A 6,707-nucleotide genomic window follows, 5' to 3' on the forward strand; every position below is an offset into this window, starting at 1 on the left:
AGTCAAATCCCATCATTACTATTGACACGGCCTTTCAAGAATATTACGAACTTATATCTCTTTCTCTTTTTATTTCTAGAGAAATTTTGGCAGAGCTTCCTCTGTATGTCTTACTATCTCAAAACCTGCACGCAGGAAATACCAACAATGCCTCACAGGGCCAACATATACATATATATTATATCATATCATAGCCGCACAGGGCTCCCATATCAACAACAGTATAAAAATGACGAACATACCTCGTATGTCCAACTCAAACTGTACCTGTTACACTTTCCTGTTTATTTTTCCCTTTCAATCTTTAACTGCATCTCAATCATATCTGCAACATTCTTACCTTATCCGACATGCATCTTTCGCACCGTTACTTACCTGTGTACTTTGTAACTTCCAATATCATCAGTCACTTTCTTCTGTCGATGCCGTTCTTCAGCTTGAAATCAAGGGTTAATATTAGGAATTTCATTTCCTATGGCTGGGCTCTATCGCACGATCTTAGATATGAAAGAAAGGTAACATCCTAAATGTCCCGTAGCTTCCTGTTTATAGATGTGGTGCACAACACACTGATAAACAAGACTCTACTAGACACGGTCTGTAGACACTCCGAGGATGAACTGCTCTGATACTACTTTTGTCACGATCCAACCCCGTGGGCCATGACTAGTGCCCGACTTGGACGCTCGTATACGTACCTGTTAGATATAGTCAACTGAAGCTAAAATCAATATGGAAACTTGCAAAAGAACACAGAGGGTTTATAACATCATCATATATACATATATCCAAATAACCAGTCTTCTGGGGAGTCACAACTGAACAAAACATAATATGATACGCAAGCCGACAAGGCTGCCACAACATATCAACATGAAACACAAGCCGACAAGGCTGCCACTACAGAAGAGCATATCCATAGTACATCGTATAGACACAGCTGAACAAACTTATACACAACCCATACATATGTCTACAGACCTCTAAGAATATCGATAGCAAAATATGACGGGACAGGGCCCCGCCGTACCCTTGGTAAACATATATATATATATAAACCATAAGATCTATACCATAAGTCTAGGCTCCGGAATAACGGAGCTCTCCAAGACAGCTGAGTAGAAGTCCCATACTGAAGGGTCACCAAACTGTCTATCTGTACCTGGGGGCATGAAACGCAGCCCCCCGAAGAAAGGGGAGTCAGTATGGAATATGTACTGAGTATATAAAGCATGAAATACAATAAACGGGATCATAACTGAAATAGAGATTACCAGAAACAAGTATGACTTTTAAAATATCAATACCCTTGCCTTATGAAATGAAAATCATGCATATCAATATCATATATCATATCCGACCCATTATAAGACTCGGTGAATAAGGTCGCCACATACCATCCTTGGCGCCATAAACATATCCTAACACCGTCACATCATAACACCATCACATCATAACGCCATCACATTATAACACCATCATATATATCATATCCCGGCCCTCTAGTGACGGACTCGGTGAACAATACAGTCAAATTGTGCATGAAAACGTATCCTGGCCCGGGACTTAGTGAAAGACATATTGAGGCATGCACGAGTAGAGTAGTGAGCAACCATATGCAAATTAAATCATATTTGAGACTCAATAGAATAATCAAGACGAACTATCATTTGAAAATCAAGACAATAGTCGTATCAAGTACCTTCCGAATATCGCTATGGTTTATATCAAATAGAACTTCTGGAATCGCATAAACGTATCAAGACATAATGAAATAGCTTCTGGAAATCAAGAACATTAGCCATCCTAGCAGTTCTAAGAATAGGAGCTTCTTTGGAGTCATATATACGTCGTCTGTTTGTTTCATAAAATCATGCCAAAAAGATGGAAGGGTTAGCTTTACATACCTTGTCGCTTCTCAAGTTAACCATAACTTAGGTCTCGGGCTTCACCAATCTACAAACAATACCAAATATGCCAATAATCAAATTAGGTTGCTCTTTCAAACCAATCCTTAATTACTTAGAAATCTAACGATATTCGGGTAGCATCTTCCTTAAAAACTTAATAATACTTATGATTCCAATTTAGCCAAAATATCAATCTCAATACTAATATCAATATCAACAAATACATGCCCAAATAGAATCAAATCCATTCTCAAAATCACTTCCAAAACAGCCCAATATGAATTCCTATACCGATGCTCGTATACACTTCTTTATTTTCGTATATACATAGTATAACAACAAACATAACAACAACAACTACAGCCAAACACACGATATTCCAGTCCACAAAATAATTCATAACAACCACCAAACAGCCCACATGATAACAATAACAATTTATCCGATTTCCGATATAGTTTTCGTAATTCTTTTATCTAGCACATAGATATGACTCGAATAACTCAAATACATCTAGGAGAGGATTTCTTACCTCATATGTCAAGATTTAATCTTCTTCCACCTTACTTCATTACGAAGAAAGCCCGGAGTCAACAACACGACAAAATGGAATAACAAGATCGAAGCAATTAGTGAAACCCGTAAAATAATGATGCTGCTTGACTTTTTCTTCATCGTAATGGGTAATTACATTGCTGCTCAACTTGCTTAAATAGCAAGGTTCTTAATTCAACGTGAGAGCTCTGCAAACAATTGTTGTATAAAAATTTTGCTACAGCACCCTTATTGAGGAAATTAGTCTACTGAATGGTGAAATAAAATAAGAGCTCAAGTTGTTGTTAATAACCTCAAATACACTTTTATTGTTGCTTCTGCTCACGTTCGGTTCAACTTGTCAAAAAAAAATATGACTTTGATTCAAGTACTCTTCCAAATTAATTCCAAAGCCTTTGGATTGTGGGATCCACTTTCCCTAAATAATATAAATGAATTGTACACATCTTACAATAGCAACAGATCACCTTATATTGATATGAGTCACTTTAATATTTGGCATCAATCCTACACGTGGAAAGGTGGAACACCTAATTAAGGTACGTTTCCTTTCTTGTCTTTTTCATTTTTTTCTGTTTTTTGGAAATTCTTTCCGACACCCTAAACTTTACACATAATTAACTCCTTTGATCTCAATTCACTTTAATCCAATTATTTTTTTAATACACTTCATATACTCATTTCCATGATTATGTGACATGGCACTAGTCCATAGTCCCTTTTGGTACACACAAAATATTATTCTCAATCACCGTGGTCACACTTGTTAAGGCCTAAATTATTTCGGGATCTCAAACTCTTTATACACCGAGCTCTCGATTTTCATCCTTGAATATGATCGAATTCTCCGGGCTCGGGTAATTTTGCTCATATTGGACGATTAACTTTTCTAGTCCAAAAATACGGGGTATTATAGCTTGGACTGTATTTCATCAAATAAATTTCGAGCCTCGACAAAACTTATTTTCTTCGATTGGTTTAACTTCAAACCCTTACGATACATGCGTACCATCACTTTAATCACCTATAGGCTTGGGGGACAACCTCGTGTCCGTTACTAATATCATCTAACTCGCACACTTTCCAACGCATGAAAACACGGGATGTAACAGAAAATGGGCTGATTTTATCAGCCTATCTACAATGACCCATATAGAGTCATACTTCCGCTGAGTGCGAGGTAAACTGGTAATGAAGTCCATATTAACCACTTCCTATTTCCATGTTAGGATATCTATCTCCTGCAATAATCCACTAGGCTTTTAATGATCGACCTTAACCTGTTTACAATTCGGGCACTAAGCAACAAACTCCGCTATGTCCCTTTTTGATGCCATCCCACCAATATAAGCATTTAAGGTCATGATATATCTTCGTTAACCCCGGATGAATAGAATAACAGGCGTAATGTGCCTCTCCCATAACCTGCTGCCAGAGCCCTGCAACATCAGGTACACACAACCTGCCCCTATACCGTAGCACTCCGTCAGGTGTAACCTCGAATGGGGTCTTCTCCTTTTGAAGGGTTGTATCCCTATACTATGCCAGAACAGGGTCCTCGTACTGACATCTTTTCGCCTCTTCTATGATAGAAGGCTCAGCAACTTCTCGAACAAAAACTCCACTATCTCTAGAACTAGCCAGACGGACCCCAAGGCTGGCTAGCTGATAAATCTGATGAACCATCTCCTTCATTTCTGGCTGCACATCCATCAAGCTGCCCACAGATTTACGGCTAAGAGCATCTGCTATAACATTTGCTTTCCCCGGATGGTATAGAATGTAAACATCATAATCCTTTAATAACTCTAGCCACCGTCTCTGTCGTAAATTAAGCTCCTTCTGCTTAAAGATATATTAGAGACTCTTGTGATCCATATAGAAATCAACATGAACGCCATATAAATAATGTCTCCATATCTTCAAGGCATGTATCACTGCCACTAACTCCAAATCATGTGTTACACCTCGAAAAAAATTTCGTTAATGCACAGTGAATAGACTAACGAAGAGCACGAAGTTTATGGTCTTTCAATAAGTAAGGAACGACATTTGATGACCCTAATTAAGATTTCAAAGACATTCGAGGTAAGAGGAGAAAGTTTGCCAAGAGAAAGCAAGGCATACGATATGTATCGAAAAGGATTTACGAGTAACAAGTTAATGATGATTTAATGATGCTTTGGAGAAGAACTATAACATCCCTTAGATTGTTAATGAGGTGATAAACAAGTGTCAATAAGGTTCCATAAGGATTGGAGATCAAACGAGTCGACGAGAATGAGTTTAGAAGAATTGGGCATTATACGACCCAACATACTGGCCGTATAAATTATACTGGCTGTATGTTTGGCCGTATAATCAGCCCAGATGGACAGCCTCACTGGACTAAATCTACGGCCAGACATACGGTCAGTGAAATTTATACGGACCGTATGTTGGTCCGTAGGATTGGAGTGGGACAGATTTGAGTATTATTAATAAGGGGTCCAAGTTATTTCATTTCATTTCCCCTTCACACCCCTTCACTCTAGAACTCTCTAGAACATTTCTCCACACTTCTCCCACAAGAATTCAAGGGATATTAATGAACATCTTCATCAAACCAAGAGAATCAAGTGTAAGAAACCCATTAAAGTTCATCCAAGACAAGGAATCCAAGTGAAAGTGAAACTAGGGTTTTGTCCAAGTGAAGTGTTTCCACCCAAGGGTCATTCCTACACTATCTAAGGTAAGTTTTATGGTATTTCCATGTTGTTTAAGGTATTGAGAAGTTGAAACACTTGGATTGTAGAAGAATATAGAAAATGGGTCATGAATGTGGGAATAGTGTCATTTTTGAGTAATAGCATGGATTGAGTCATGATTCTTGATATGTTGTGATTATGGTTATGTTATAAATGAGGTTACGAACATGGGATGGACATTGTATATGAATGAATGTAATAGTGTGCTATGATCATGGATGTGGATGATTGGAAGTGAACTGAGAAGTAAGGATAATGTAGGTGAATAAAGACTATTGTTATGATGTTGTGAATGTTATTACTGATGTTTGGGAGTTGATATATGACATGGACAAAGTCGTATAAATAAAGGAGATTCTTTACAATTTTCTCTAGATTTAGTCATGTATGCTAAGCTATCGATTTTCTAATGATAGTATAACTCTAATGAAGGTAGAAACGTGAGCATTGAAGGAGAACATGCAAGTGGTAGAATAGGTGAATGGAAAGGTATGTAAGGCTAACCCTTCTTTCATAAGGCATGATTCCTTGGCTAGATATCTATTCTTCCATGAGCCTATGATGTCCTCCAAATGATTCTATCTTTAAGAGCTACTAAGCTCATGATTCTCGATATGTTACGATTGTACTAAATTCCTTATATGATGAGTAATTCTCTAAGGGTAGATGTAATGAACAACGATAGTAATGACGTCAAAGATGCTTATGAGCTCAAACGTATATGTGTCTATGTGTGATTATTATGTAACACCGAGCTTATATGGCTGGGTATGTTATGTATCGCGTGCACACCACTGCAGTTGGGTACGAAAACCCCGGAGCCTTGAAAAGGCCAGGTATGTATAATCACCGAGCCTCGTTATGGCCGGGTATGTGAAACACCGATCCTTCATGGTCGGGTATGCTATGATTATGAATAGGTAAATGAATTATGAATATAAATACGAATATGCTATGAACACGAAAATGGATACGAAATGTAAATGAGTATCGAAACGGATACGGATTGTAAACACCTAATTTTTGACCGAACATAAGTTTTACACCCTATTTAGCTTTTAAATATTTCTTTTAGGTCTAGATTAGACATCTTGATTTTTATGTCAATTTTAGTTAGTTTTATTTTAAAAATTGAGAACTTTAAAAATAGAGTCACATTTTAAAATAAATCTTGTTTTCATTTTTATTTAAGAGAAAAGAAATTTGAAAAAAAATAAAATTCTTCTAATTTGGGTTTAATAAATAAGCTAGTGATTTTACTATTCTTTGACTATGAACTAGCTATTTAATTTTTGCTATATTTCATTGGGCTATAAATGATTAGCTAATTTCTTATTTTGTATACTTTTATATTTGTTTAAAAAAAAAAGGGGGGGGGGGGGGGGGGGGGGTAAATCCTAAACTACAAATCCCACTGCACTCATGTCCCATTTTTCACGTCACCCATCCACACACACACGACATGCACACAACCATCTACACATACACACACCTA

The 6,707-nt window shown here is 37.2% G+C and overlaps 1 long non-coding RNA gene across 2 annotated transcripts; it reads right to left on the minus strand.

Moving 5' to 3' along the window:
- Positions 1-772: 772 nt before the first annotated feature.
- On the minus strand, positions 773-2,886 carry LOC132622939 (uncharacterized). 2 transcript variants are annotated; one of them, XR_009576048.1, is made up of 4 exons: positions 2,758-2,886; positions 2,443-2,653; positions 1,908-1,956; positions 773-1,162 (listed from the first exon to the last, which is right to left on the minus strand). It is a non-coding gene; the product is annotated as an uncharacterized LOC132622939 (long non-coding RNA). The 2 variants fall into 2 exon arrangements; XR_009576047.1 differs by having other exon boundaries at positions 2,443-2,854.
- Between the last annotated feature and the right edge of the window lie 3,821 nt (positions 2,887-6,707).

Source organism: Lycium barbarum, chromosome 12 (assembly GCF_019175385.1).
Source record: "Lycium barbarum isolate Lr01 chromosome 12, ASM1917538v2, whole genome shotgun sequence".
Lineage (NCBI taxonomy): Eukaryota > Viridiplantae > Streptophyta > Magnoliopsida > Solanales > Solanaceae > Lycium > Lycium barbarum.